General features: G+C 43.0%; 1 long non-coding RNA gene across 1 annotated transcript in view; it reads right to left on the reverse strand.

The window, feature by feature from the left end:
- LOC132816700 (uncharacterized) overlaps positions 1-13,485 on the reverse strand; it is a 105,873-nt gene that overhangs the window by 22,927 nt on the left and 69,461 nt on the right. Inside the window, exon 2 of the long non-coding RNA XR_009644817.1 lies at positions 9,492-9,566. This is a non-coding gene — a long non-coding RNA (uncharacterized LOC132816700). The remainder of the gene's footprint in view (positions 1-9,491; positions 9,567-13,485) is intronic.

Raw genomic sequence — 13,485 nt, forward strand, 5'->3', positions numbered from 1 at the left:
GATTTAACCCTTCATCAGGACTGGGGAGGGGAAAGGGGGCTAAAAAATAAATAGGATGGGTGGGACTGAGAGAAAGGTAATTGGAATGGCAATATTTGAGCGAAGATAGGAGGTGATTTTGATAGGTCAGTGGGAAGTGTGGAGCAGATGGGAGGAAATGAAGGTGGAAAAGTAGGTCAGGTCAAAAGGGTGGAGGATTGGATCAGGGATGGAGTGGGGGGTGGGGGGGTTTGGCAACTGGTGAGTTTAATGTTGAGGCTGTGGGCTTGGAGGCTCTCAAGTTGGAAGATGAGGTGTTCCTCCTCCAGTTTGCGGGTGGTCTTGTTTAGGCAGTGGGGAAGACCCAGAATAGGCATTTCATGGGGGAAGTGCAAGGGGAATTTGAAATGCAAGGTGGAGTTTGTTGGTGCGTACAGACCTATAGATGTTCCCTGAACCGTTCAGCGAATTTGCGCTCGGTCTCTCTGATGTAGACGAGACCACATCGAGAGCAACAGATGCAATATGGGTGGCATATGGCTCAGTGGTTAGTACTGCTGTCTCACAGTACCAGGGACCTAGGTTCAATTCCCACCTCAGGTGACTGTGTAGAGTTTTCACATTCTTCCCGTGTCTGTGTGGATTTCCTCCAGGTGCTCCAGTTTCCTCCCACATTCCAATGATGTGCAGGTCAGGTGAATTTGCTATGCTAAATTGTCCCATAGTGTTAGGTGCATTAGTCAGAGGTAAGTGCAGGGTAGGGGAATGGGTCTGGGTAGGTTACTTTTCAGAGGTGAGGAGAGAGATGCAGGTGCAGGTTTTGCACTTTTTACGATGGCAAAGGAAGGTGCCAGGTATGGAGAAGGGATTGGTGAGGAATGTAAACCTAACGAAAGAGTCACAGAGGGAATAGACACTACGGAATGCAGATAGAGGTGGGAGGGAATTTTTTTTCAATGTGAGGTCTGACTGTAGGTGAAAATGGTGGAGGATGATACGTTGTATTTGGGGATTTGTAAGATGGAATGTGAGGACCAGGGAGATTCTTTCCTTGTTGTAGTTAGTGAGGAAGGTGGGGTTCCAGGGTGGAGGTGTGTGAAATGGGGGAGATGCTATTGAGGACATTGTAGATAACAGGAGAGGGGAAATCATGGTCCTGGAAGTAGGAGGACATCTCGGATGTCCTGGGGTGGAATCGTTCATTCTGGGAGCAGATACAGCAGAGGCAGAAGAGTTTAGAGAAAGGGATCTCATTTCTCTGGGGGTGGGTGGGAGGAGGTATAGTCAAGATAGCTGTGGGAGTTGGTGGCTTATGTCCATTGTAGGTACCATCTCCGAAAAATCTGAGCTAAATGGACTTGCTGTTACAAGTCTTGTGCCCTCCACCTAAACTATACCATCAAACTTCCATTGCCCTCTCTGTTCTGGTTGGACCAATAAATAACCCGAGGAAGATTTGGGAAGGAGGGAAAAATGCCAGTATTACTGGAATTCTGAAATAAAAGCATAGAATTTTGCCAACACTAAGCAAATCAATGGGAAATAGTAAACTGTTACCTTTAGGTTTTATGGCCCTGGATTAATACTAGACTGTGGGGAAGATATTGCAGGATCTCAGGATCAGTGTGCCTGGTTCAAAACCCCAGTAAGCTACTAATGACTGTTATTATAAGTATTTCACAAAACAAAGGATTGTTCATATTTTAAATTCTTTAAATGAAGCACAAAATCAAGCCATTCTGCCCAAGGCCTCTTGCTCCACATATCCCTCAAATCACTAGATTTAATCTCACTCTCACTGATTCCTGAAGAAGGGCTCATGCTCGAAACGTCGATTTTCCTGCTCCTTGGATGCTGCCTGACCTGCTGCACTTTTCCAGCAACACATTTTCAGCTCTCACTCTAATACAACAGGTTTCCATTTGTTGCAATTCAAATTGACTTTAGGCCACCATAAAGACTCAGGTCCTTTCCATCTTGTCTACCAAAGCATTAGTAACACTTTCCAAATAGATTGGCTAACTATTGATAGATAAAGGTTGATCTTCAATGCAAAGAACATTTATTGATCTACAAAAGGTTCTTAAGATCTTCAATTCCCCATTCAACTCAGTGTTAACTGACAAAGGAGCACTGTAAGAAATTGTTCCCACATAAAGTAACACCAAATGCTATGTTTCTTCACGAGTTTGGTGAGGAAACCTTCAAAAATGTTTAGTCAGAGTCATACAGTACAGAAGCCCTTTGGTCCATCAAGTCTGAACTGACAAAGAAAATTTTACTTTCTCAATAATAAGCAGATAAACCAATTCATGCATTTTGCAAAGTTGGCCATTGTATCTTTAAAGGACAACTTTGCTGTTCATATATTATTTCATTTAGAGTCATAGAGATATATAGCATGGAAACAGACCCTTCGGTCAACTCATCCATGCTGACCAGATATCTTATATGAATCTAGTCCCATTTGCCAGCATTTGGTCCATATCCTTTTAAACCTTTCCTATTCCTATACCCATCTAGATGCCTATTAAATGTTGTAATTGTACCAGCCTCGACCATTTCATCTGGCAGTCCATTCTATATACGCACCACCCTCCACATGAAAAGGTTTCCCCTTAGGTCCCTTTTATATCTTTCACCTCTCACCTTAAACCTATGCCTTTCTAATTTTGGCCTCCCCCACCCCAGTGAAAAGGCCTGACCTATTCATTGTATCCATACCCCTCAACCTCCGACACTCCAGGGAAAATAATCACAGTCTATTCAGCCTCTTCCTATAGCTGAAATTCTCCATCCCGAGCAATGTCCTTGTGAGTCTTTTCTGAACCCTTTCAAGGTTCAGAACATCCTTCCCATAGCAGGGAGACCAGAATTGCAAACAATACTCCAAAAGTGGGCAAACCAATTTCTTGTAAAATCACAACATTACCTCACAACTCCTATACTCAATGCACTGACTAATAAAAGCAAGCATACCAAATGCCTTCTTCACTATCCTGTCTACCTGGGACTTCACTTTCGATGAACCAGGGTGGCATGGTGGCTCAGCAGTTAGCACTGCTGCATCACAGTGCCAGGGACCCAGGTTCAATTCCAGCCTCAGCCGACTGTCTGTGTGGAGTTTGCATATTCTCCCCATGTCTGCGAGGGTTTCCTCCGGGTGCTCTGGTTTCCTCCCACAGTCCAAAGATGTGCAGGTCAGGTGAATTGGCCATGCTAAATTGCTCATAGTGTTAGGTGCATTCGTCAGATGGAAATGGGTTTGGGTGGGTTACTCTTCAGAGGGACAGTCTGGTCTTATTGGGCCAAAGGCCTTGTTTCCACACTGTACTGGAATCTAATCTAATCAAAATTATAAACCTGCACTCCAAGATCTCCTTGTTCAGCAATATTTCCAGAACCTACTATTAAGTGTACAAGTCCTGCCCTGGTTTGCCTTTCTAAAATACAGCTGAAAATGTGTTGCTGGTTAAAGCACAGAAGGTCAGGCAGCATCCAAGGAACAGGAAATTCGACATTTCGGGCCAGAGCCCTTCATCGGGAATATGAAGGGCTCTGGCCCGAAACGTCGAATTTCCTATTCCATGGATGCTGCCTGACCTGCTGTGCTTTAACCAGCAACACATTTTCAGCTCTGATCTCCAGCATCTGCAGACCTCACTTTTTACATTTCTAAAATACAGCACCTAACATTTACCTAAATTAAACTTCATCTGTCACTCCTTGGTCCATTGGCCCATCTGATTGAGATCCTGTTGTACTCTGAGGTAACCTTCTTTGGTATCCATTATACCTTCAATTTTAGTGTCATCTACAAACATATTAACCATACCTCCTAATTTCACATCCAAATCATTCACATAAATGACAAAAGGCAGTTGACCCATCACTGATCATTGTGGTACATCATTGGTCTCAGACCTCCAGTCTGAAAAGCAAACCTCCACCACTACCGCCCTCTGTCTTCTACCTTCAAACCAGTTCTGCATCCAAATAGTTACTTCTCCTTGTATTCCGTGCGACCTAACCTTGCTAACCAGTCTTGAGGATACATTTGAAGCAGTCATTTAACCTTAATACATTTGCCAAACTTCTCAAGTATTTAGTGATTGCAACAAATTCAATGCTTATTGTTAAAGCTGGACACAGTAAGACTTCTGCCGGACTAAAGTTAGAGATTTCAGATCCTTAGCGATTCAGTTTGCTTTGCAAAGATTAAGCTATAAGAATAAAGTGATGGAGAAAACCCTAAACTATCATAAGGAGCAGAATGACAAGTTTCCAATCATTGTGAATCAGTTCACAAAGTTATCTGAAAAATATAAATTAAATACATTAGCTATAATATTCATTGAGTCAACTGGGGAACATTGCAGTTTGTGCATTTGAAATGTAGATTAGATTCCCTATGGTGTGGAAACAGGCCCTTTGGCCCAACAAGTCCACACTGACCCTCCGAAAAGTAACCCAAAGAGTAATGTAGTTCAGTTTGTCATTTAAATCCTATTCAGAAAATAGTAGCAAACCTACCAAAAGCAGAAACAACACAGCAGTCTATAGGTTCTCCTTACAGCAGTCTTTTCAGACCTTAGAATGACAGGAACCTCCATGAAAATTAGTTGAGTTATTCTTCCTGCATGTATGCACTCGCCTGCTTTGGTAAAATATTAAAAGCAACTCATTACCCAAAGAAAAGTCTGAACATTATAATTATAGAATACAATCAATCAGGCATAGCTGAACATACCTTTCCTTTTTGTCTCACCAAAACAATTCTTATTGTAACAACAAACAATAATCCACTATGATTCATTTAATGTGGAGAAGAGCTCCAAGGTATTTCACAAAGTTATAATCAGAAAATACATAAACTATTGTTGCCCTAACTACAAATATAATACAGATGAATGGGAACAAATGGAAAAAATGTAAAATGAATACATTTGCTGAATTCCAATAAGGAATGAAATATATACCTTCTGTGTTTGCTGTCTGGTACTGTGTAAAAGCTGTATCACTCTCACTTGAAAAATATGTGCTGCCTTTCAGGGAGCAGACATTGGTGAAGATTATTTCCATTTACCTTCAGGTTAATCAAGAGCAAAGCTTGGAGATCAACAATAATTTCAGATGTCAGTGTGTCAGGAAATTCCGGGTTAAAACATAGAACAGTACAGCACTGGAACAGGTCCTATAGCCCATCATGTCTGCACAACCATGATGTATAGAACATACAACTGTACAGCACAGGACAGGCCTTTCCGTTCATGATGCTGTGCCAAACATGACACCAAATAAAACTAATCCCTTCTGCCTGCCCTTGGTCCATATCCCTCCATTCCTTGCATATTCATGTACTTATCTAAAAGTTCCTTAAACACCCCTATTGTATCTACCTCCACCACACCCCTGCCAGCATATTCTAGACTCCTTCCATCCTCTTGCCCCTCACTTCTCCTTTGAACTATCCACCTCTCACCTTAAATGTATGCCATCTATTGTTAGACATTTTAGCTCTGGAAAAAGATTCTGACCGTCAACCCTATCCATGCATCATTTAATTTTATAGACTTCTATCATGTCTCCCCTCAGCTGCCACTGCTCCAGAGAACAAAGCTTGAGTTTATCTGGCCTCTCCTTAAAGTTAATGCCCTCTAATGATGGCAGCATCCTGGTAAACCAATTCTACACCCTCTCCAAAGCCTCCACATTCTTCCTGCAATGTGGCAACCAGAATTGAACGCAATACTCTAAGTGTGGCCTAACCAATATCTTATAACACTGCAGCATTCCATCCTGACTCTTGTACTCAATTCCCTGACCAATAAAGGCAAAGCATGCCATGTGACGAGAGTGTGCTGCTGGAAAAGTACAGCAGGTCAGGCAGCATCCAAGGAGCAGGAGAATCAACACTTCAGGCATAAGCCCTTCCTCAGGAATCATGCCATATCAGGAAGCGTGCCATATGCCTTCTTTACCACCCTATCTACTTGCGTAACTATTTTCAAGGAGCAATGGACTTGAACCCCAAGATCACTCTGTGCATCAATGCTTGTCAGGGTCCTGCCATTAACTGTATATTTTTCTGCAAGATTTGATCTCCCAAAGTTCCAACACTTCACATTTACCCAAATGAAACTCCATCTGTCATTTCTGCACCCATATATGCAACTGATCTGTGTCCTGCTGTATCTTTTGACAAACTGCTACACTATCCACAACTCCACCAAACTTTGTAACACCTGCAAACTTAATAAACCACCCATCCAAATTTTCATCCAAGTCATTGATATATGTCACAAACAGCAGGGGTCCCAGTTTGGATCCCTGCAGAACACCACGAGATAGGCCATTCTAAACTAACCTCACTTACCCGCATATGGCCCATATCCCTCTACTTCCTGGCTGTTCATGTGTATGTCCGAATGCCCCTTAAATGTTGTTCTCATATCTGCTTCTACCACCTCCCCTCACAGTGTATTCCAGACAATTACCACCCTCTGTATTAAAAACTTGCCTTGCACATCTCCTTTAAACATTCCCCCTTTCATCTTAAACTTATGCCCCCTAGTATTTAACATTTCCACCTGGAAAATGACTGATTATTCACTCTATCCATCCAATCTATCTGTGCATCTCTTAATTTTATAGACTTCTATCCCGTCACCACTGCCCAGCCTATATGCGCTGGCAAAAACAAATTTGTCCAAACTCTCCTTATAGCTAATACACACCAATCCAGCAATTATCCTGGTAAACATCTTTGCACACTCTCCAAAGCATCCACAACAATCCTATTGTGTGGTGTCCAGAACTGCACACAATACTCCAAATATGGCCGAATTAAAATTTTATACAGCTGCAACTTGACTTGCCAAATTTCATACTCAATTCCCCAATCAATGAAGGCAGGTATGCTGTATGTCTTCTTTACCACCTTATCCACTTGTGTTGTTACTTTCAGGGAGCTTAGGGCTTGCACCCCAAGACCACTATGTATGTCAATGCTCCTAAGCATTTACTGCAATCTTTCTTCTTGCATTTGACATCCCAAAATGCATGACCACACACTTGTCCAGGTTAAACTCCATCTGCCATTTCTTTGCCCACCTTTCCAACTGATCGATGTCCTGCTGCAACCTTGGACAAACTTCTTCACTATTCACAACTCCAAAGATGCTTTTGCCATCTGTAAACTTACTAATCAGACCACCTACATTTTCATCCAGATCATTTGTATATATTACAAACAACAAAGATCCCAGCACCAATCCTTGTAGAATATCACTTGTCACAGTCCTCCAGTCAGAAAAATACCTCACCAACTACTCTTTGCCTTTTATGATGAAGCCAATTTTATATCCAACTTACCAACTGACCCATGTGACATAATCTCCTGGACCAGACTTCTGGGCATGAGGGCCCTTTCCAAATGCTTTAGTAAAGTCCATACAGACAGCATCCACTGTCCTACCCATATCAATCATTTTGTCACCTCCCCAAAAAACTGAATCAAATTTTTGAAACAAAACCTTTCCTGCACAAAGTTATGCTGATTATCCTTAGTAAGTCTAATCTTTTCCAAATGGAAGTACATTCTGTCCATGAGAATCTTCTCCAATAATTTCCCTACCACTGGTGTTGTAATTCTCACCAGCCTACATAGAATCGTAGAATCCCTACAGCGCCGAAAAAGGCCAAATAGCACAATGAGCCTGCACCAATCCTTCAAAGAGCATCCCACACAAATCCAGACCCCTCACCACTTACCCCATATATATTATGGTTAAGCTATCTAGCCTGCACACCCCTAGTCAATCCACCTAGCCTACACATGTTTGGATTGTCGGAGGAAACCAGAACTCCCAGTGGAAACTCACATATACGTGGGAAGAGCATGCAAACTCCACACAGACAGTCATCTAAGGCTGGAATTGAACTGACACTGTGAGGTAGCAGTGCTAACCACTGAGTCTCCGTTCTGTCCCTGGCATTTTCCTGGATTATCCCTGTTGCCCTTCTTAAACAAAGAAATAAAGAGCTCTCCTGCTTGCATCACAAGATGAAGGGCTAATGCCCAAAATATCAATTCTCCTGCTCCTTGGATGCTGTCTGACCTGCGTGCTTTTCCAGAGCTACACTTTTCGACTCTGATCTCCAGCATCTGCAGTCTTCACTTTCTCCTGCTGCCGATATCAGCCAGAGAAATAGGATTATGCCTTTCCAATGTCCTGCATCCCTTTCCAGTGTCTTGCATCAACACTGATGCTTTGTCAACCATTTCTTTCATAATTTATCATCTTGAACTCTTCATGTTCTCTGGCTTTAACTTTGGAAAGTTAGCTTCATAGCACAATGAAGCAACAGTCATGAGAATGTTCCAACGTTATTTCATTTCTTCTAAATGTCATAATTTTGGAAAGAGTATACCAATAATTCAACCCTTGATTCCACAAGCCATCATAAATGTCTCACTACTCAATTATATCACATAGACCATCAATTTCCTGACAGGCTAAAAATAATTCATACTAGGCTTCGTTCCAGTACTATCAGTCATGAGATCAGTCCCCACACAGTCAGGGGGCTTGGCCATAATCAGACATCTGCACAGCCCGGTCACAATCAAGGGATTTGTCCATGAAGTGGGTAATGGTCAGTTAGGAAGGCCAATCATAAGCAGTCAGGGGAACCGTACATCGTCTGTCAGGCAATTACAAGCACACCAGTTAGAGGTCTGGTTACAAATCTCAGGACCTCTCATCAAAGTCAGCCAGTGGTAAATTCCTGGGATCTGTCCTTTGATCATGAGGTGCACTGTCAAAAAGGTGGAGGTGTCAAATCTGTGGAAAACAGAAGCATTTATAAAAGTGGGGACAAGGATGATGATGGTACATCATTCAAGGTGTATAGGACAGTATGCGGAACTGCATCAGATGGTGTGGAGGGCTACAGGAGGGGGTGTTAGTGGTGGTAACTCCGCTGTGTGCTCCATGGGGAACATAAAGACATAGGGTGGGTATTATTAGTTTGTAATACATTGTGACTGGTGGTCTTCCACAAAGATCAGTCCAGGGATCTCTGTTGTTTGTAATAGACATAAATGATTTGGATGAAAATGTAGGGTTCAAGGGCAGGGAGAACAAAGGTAGGTGATCGTAGGTAATGTACTGGATCTCCACGTAGGGGAATGTGTCGAGGTAGTGTCGGGCAAAATGGGACATGGAGGCTCTTGGACGTATACCTGGTGACTAGGAGGAACTTGACGCTAGCATGTCCGTCTCAAGCTATGTTCCCTGCCATTACTCGCTGTTCCCAAGATGCAAAATGCAACTGGAAAGTGGCTTGCACAATGCCCAAGGGGAGCAGAATCAGTATCAGTTCAATAGGTAAAAGTATGGGATCCTGTTGCTGAATGCTACAACATTGAAGGGGCAAATATGTGAACCATGCGTTTGCAAATTCCGGAGACATTTCATTTGTAATGTAGACAGACTGAATATTCTTACCTGATCGGGACTACAAGATCCACCAGCTTTGTGGTTGATTCAGAACTGGCCTCTGAAATGGCTTAGCAAGACATTCTGTTGTGGGGAAAATAAAGGAATGAAAATAGACAGACCATCCACTTCAACTAAGGCATCAAAAATGACAAAGGCAAAAACTGTTGACCCTGAAAAATTCTCCTTCTTAACCTCTGGGAGAAACTGCTAAAGTTGGGGAAGTGTCTCACAGACTCATCAAGCAACAGCCTGTTATTGCCTTATTGCCTAACTCACAGAATCATACCATAGGCAGTTTTCCAAACAACATCATTATGATGCCTAGGTGTGTTCTGTCCCACCAGGAGGACAAGCCCAACAGACAACAACACTTGCACATGTGTAGTGTCTTGAGGAGATTAATCAACCCAGGATGTGTGACATGTAGTATCAGAGACATATTCACACTGACCAAGCAAGGAAACATTATGACAATGGGAAAATTCTTTCCTCAATGATATTAAGACATCCTGAAAAGGAAAGAAGGTGGAGAGACCAAAAGACTGAAAAAGAAATTTAAAAATTTTCAGCCTTGATAACTGAAGACTCAGCACTCACCAATGGGGTGAAGGAATTGGCAGGATGCACAAGAGATCGGAGTTCAAGGAAGATAGAACTCAGTCTGAGACAATTGTAGGGCTGGAAATTTTTCAAGGAAGCGAAAGGTGGAATTAGTGATACAGAATTGAGTTAGTGATAGAGGCCAAAGACAATGGGGATGCAGTCTCACCAATGTTTAGTTGCAGGAGGCAGGAGCTCAACCAGGAGAGAGTATTCGATGAACAAGTTGATAACACAGAGGCAGTGAATAGTTTGAAAGTGATGGTCATGGCTGAATTGAGTGTTGTCAGCATACATTGCCATGTCTCACTAGTCTTACTTTTAGATCAAATGTATTGTACCTAGTCATTAGAAACATTTTTTAAAATTTGCTTTATTATACATGTACTTGCCATGTTAAGAAATACTGGACAATAAATCACGCTGAAGAGAGATCTTAACAAATGTTTTCTGTATTCTGACTGTAAATGCATCCTTGAGAGCCTTGAGACAAACCTGGATAATGTAGATGCTGGATTGACAATAACCTCTGTGTGCCCGTGGTATTGCTGAAGTTGACCAGCAAACATTGTGTAGTATACCAGCTTAAAATGCTGACAATTACCTCTGTGTTTGTTTCTGAGCAACAATAATAATTCTTGGATGATGATGTGTGGAACTTTTCTCTGTTCGGTGTAACGTAAACGATGACAAGGAAGATGGAAAAACACGGTGAGAATGATAAAGTCAAAATCTCAAGAAAAATATTTGCGATTTCTCCCTCAAGACTTAAATAATAACTGCAGATTGCCATCGAAAGATGACAACACTATTTCCATGTATTTGCATCTCATTAAAGCCCCCAACCCATTCTTTACGTCTGATTATGAGGCCTTAGTCAGGTTGACATAGGGATGGATAAGGTCTTTGAAGTCTTCCACCCTACCAACCTTCGCATAAACCAAATTATCCGCCGACATTTCCACCACCTCCAAACGGACCCCACCACCAGGGATAGATTTCCCTCCCCAACACTTTCCACCTTCCACAAAGACTGTTCCCTCCATGACAACCTGGTCAGGTCCACGCCCCCCTACAACCCACCCTCCCATCATGGCACCTTCCCCAGCCACCACAGGAATTGCGAAACCTGCGCCCACACCTCCTCCCTCACCACCATCCATGGCCCTAATGGAGCCTTCCACATCCATCAAAGTTTTACCTGCACATCCACCAATATCATTTATTGTATCCGTTGCTCCCGATGCGGTCTCCTCTACATTGGGGAGACTGGACGCCTCCTAGCAGAACGCTTTAGGGAACATCTCTCGGACACCCGCAACAATCAACCACACTGATCTGTGGCCCAACATTTTAACTCCCCCTCCCACTGTGCCGAGGACATGGACGTCCTGGGCCTCCTTCACCGCCGCTCTCTCACACCAGACGCCTGGAGGAAGAACGCCTCATTTTCTGCCTCGGAACACTTCAGCCCCAGGGCATCAATGTGGGCTTCAACAGTTTCCTCATATCCCCTTCCCCCACCCCACCCCAGTTCCAAACTTCCAGCTCAGCACTGTCCCCATGACTTGTCCGACCTGCCTATCTTCTTTTCAACCTATCCACTCCACCCTGCCCCTCCGACCTATCACCTTCATCCCCTCCCCCACTCACCTATTGTACTCTATGCTAATTTTCTCCCCACCCCACCCTCCTCTCATTTATCTCTCCACCCTTCAGGCTCTCTGCCTGTATTCCTGATGAAGGGCTTTTGCCCGAAACTTCGATTTTCCTGCTCTTCGGATGCTGCCTGAACTGCTGTGCTTTTCCAGCACCATCTAATCTAGACTCTGGTTTCCAGCAACTGCAGTCATTGTTTTTACCTATTTGAAGTCTTGGCAGGCTTAAAAGTGGACAAATCTCCAGATTGAATGCATTCTGTCCAGGCTGCCATGGGAGGCAAGGGAGAAAATTGCAAGGGCATTGACTCAAATTTTTAATTTCTCTCTGACCACTGGGGAGGCGTCAGTAGAGTGTAAAACAGTGAATGTTGTTCTGATATTTAAGAAGAGTTGTAGAGATAAAATAGAGAACTACAGACCATTGAGTCAAATGGAAAATATTGGAGAAAATTCTAAAGGGCAACATTCATCTCCACATGGAAAGGCAAGGCTTGATCAGGGATAGTCAGCATGGCTTCATCAGAGGGAGGTCATGCCTCACAAATTTGATTGAATTTTTGAGGTGTGTAGATGAGGGTAGTGCAGTTAATGTAATTTATAAGGATATCAGCAAAGACATTGACAAGGTCCCACTTAGGAGACTCATTGTGAAGACAAATGCACATGGGATAAAGAGTAATTTAATAAAATTGATTCAAAATTGCTCACCCTTCCCCCCATAAGAAACAGACTGTGATGACAGAAGGCTGCTTTAGTGATTTGATGAGTATTGCAGGGATCTGTGCTAGATTAGACTAAATTCCCTACAGTATGGAAACAGGCCTTTCAGCCCAACGAGACCACACCGACCCTCAGAAGAGTAACCCACCCAGCTCCATTCCTCTACATTTACCCTGCCTAATGCACCTAACAGTATGGGTAATTTATTGTGGTCAATTCACCTGATCTGCACATCTTTGGATTGTGGGAGGAAATTGGAGCTCCCAGAGGAAACCCACGCAGAAATGGGGAGAACGAGCAAACTCCACACGGACAGTTGCCCAATGCTAGGAATCGAAGTCAGGTCCCCAGCGTTGTGAGGCAGCAGTGCTAACCACTGAGCCACCGGCCCAAGACTAGTTACCCTATTATTTGCCATTGATCAAATTAAATAGATGACTGTTTTGCATTAGTAAATAACACAAAGCTTGTCTAGGTGATTAACAATGAATTTGAGTGTCTTGGGCAACAAGCAGATATAAACAGGATGGTCAAAGGGACAGATAAGTGCCAGATGGAATTTAACCTAGAAAAGTGTTAGGTGATACATTTTGGAAGAAGTAATTTGAGAAGGAAGTATTCAACAAATGTCTTGACACTAGGAAGTTCTGTGGAACAAAGGGATCTTGGAATGTTTGTTCATAGATCTCTGAAGGCAGAAGGGCATGTTAATAGGGTGGTGAAAAAGGCACATAAAGGCACTTGCCTTTATCAATCGAGACATAGATTACAAACGCAGGGAAGTCATGTTGGTGTAGCATGGAACTTCACTGAGATCACAGGTAGAGTATTGTGTGCAGTTCTAGTCACCATATTACAGGAAGGATGAAATTGCACTAGAGTAGGCGTGGGGGAGGTTCACCAGGATGCTGCCTGGGATGGAAAATTTAACTGATGAGGAAAGGCTGGATAGGCTTGGGCTGTTTTTGTTGGATCACAGAAGACTGAGGAGCAATCTGATTGAGGTGTACAAGATTATG

The sequence above is a fragment of the Hemiscyllium ocellatum genome, chromosome 6 (assembly GCF_020745735.1).
Source record: "Hemiscyllium ocellatum isolate sHemOce1 chromosome 6, sHemOce1.pat.X.cur, whole genome shotgun sequence".
In the NCBI taxonomy this organism is placed as follows: domain Eukaryota; kingdom Metazoa; phylum Chordata; class Chondrichthyes; order Orectolobiformes; family Hemiscylliidae; genus Hemiscyllium; species Hemiscyllium ocellatum.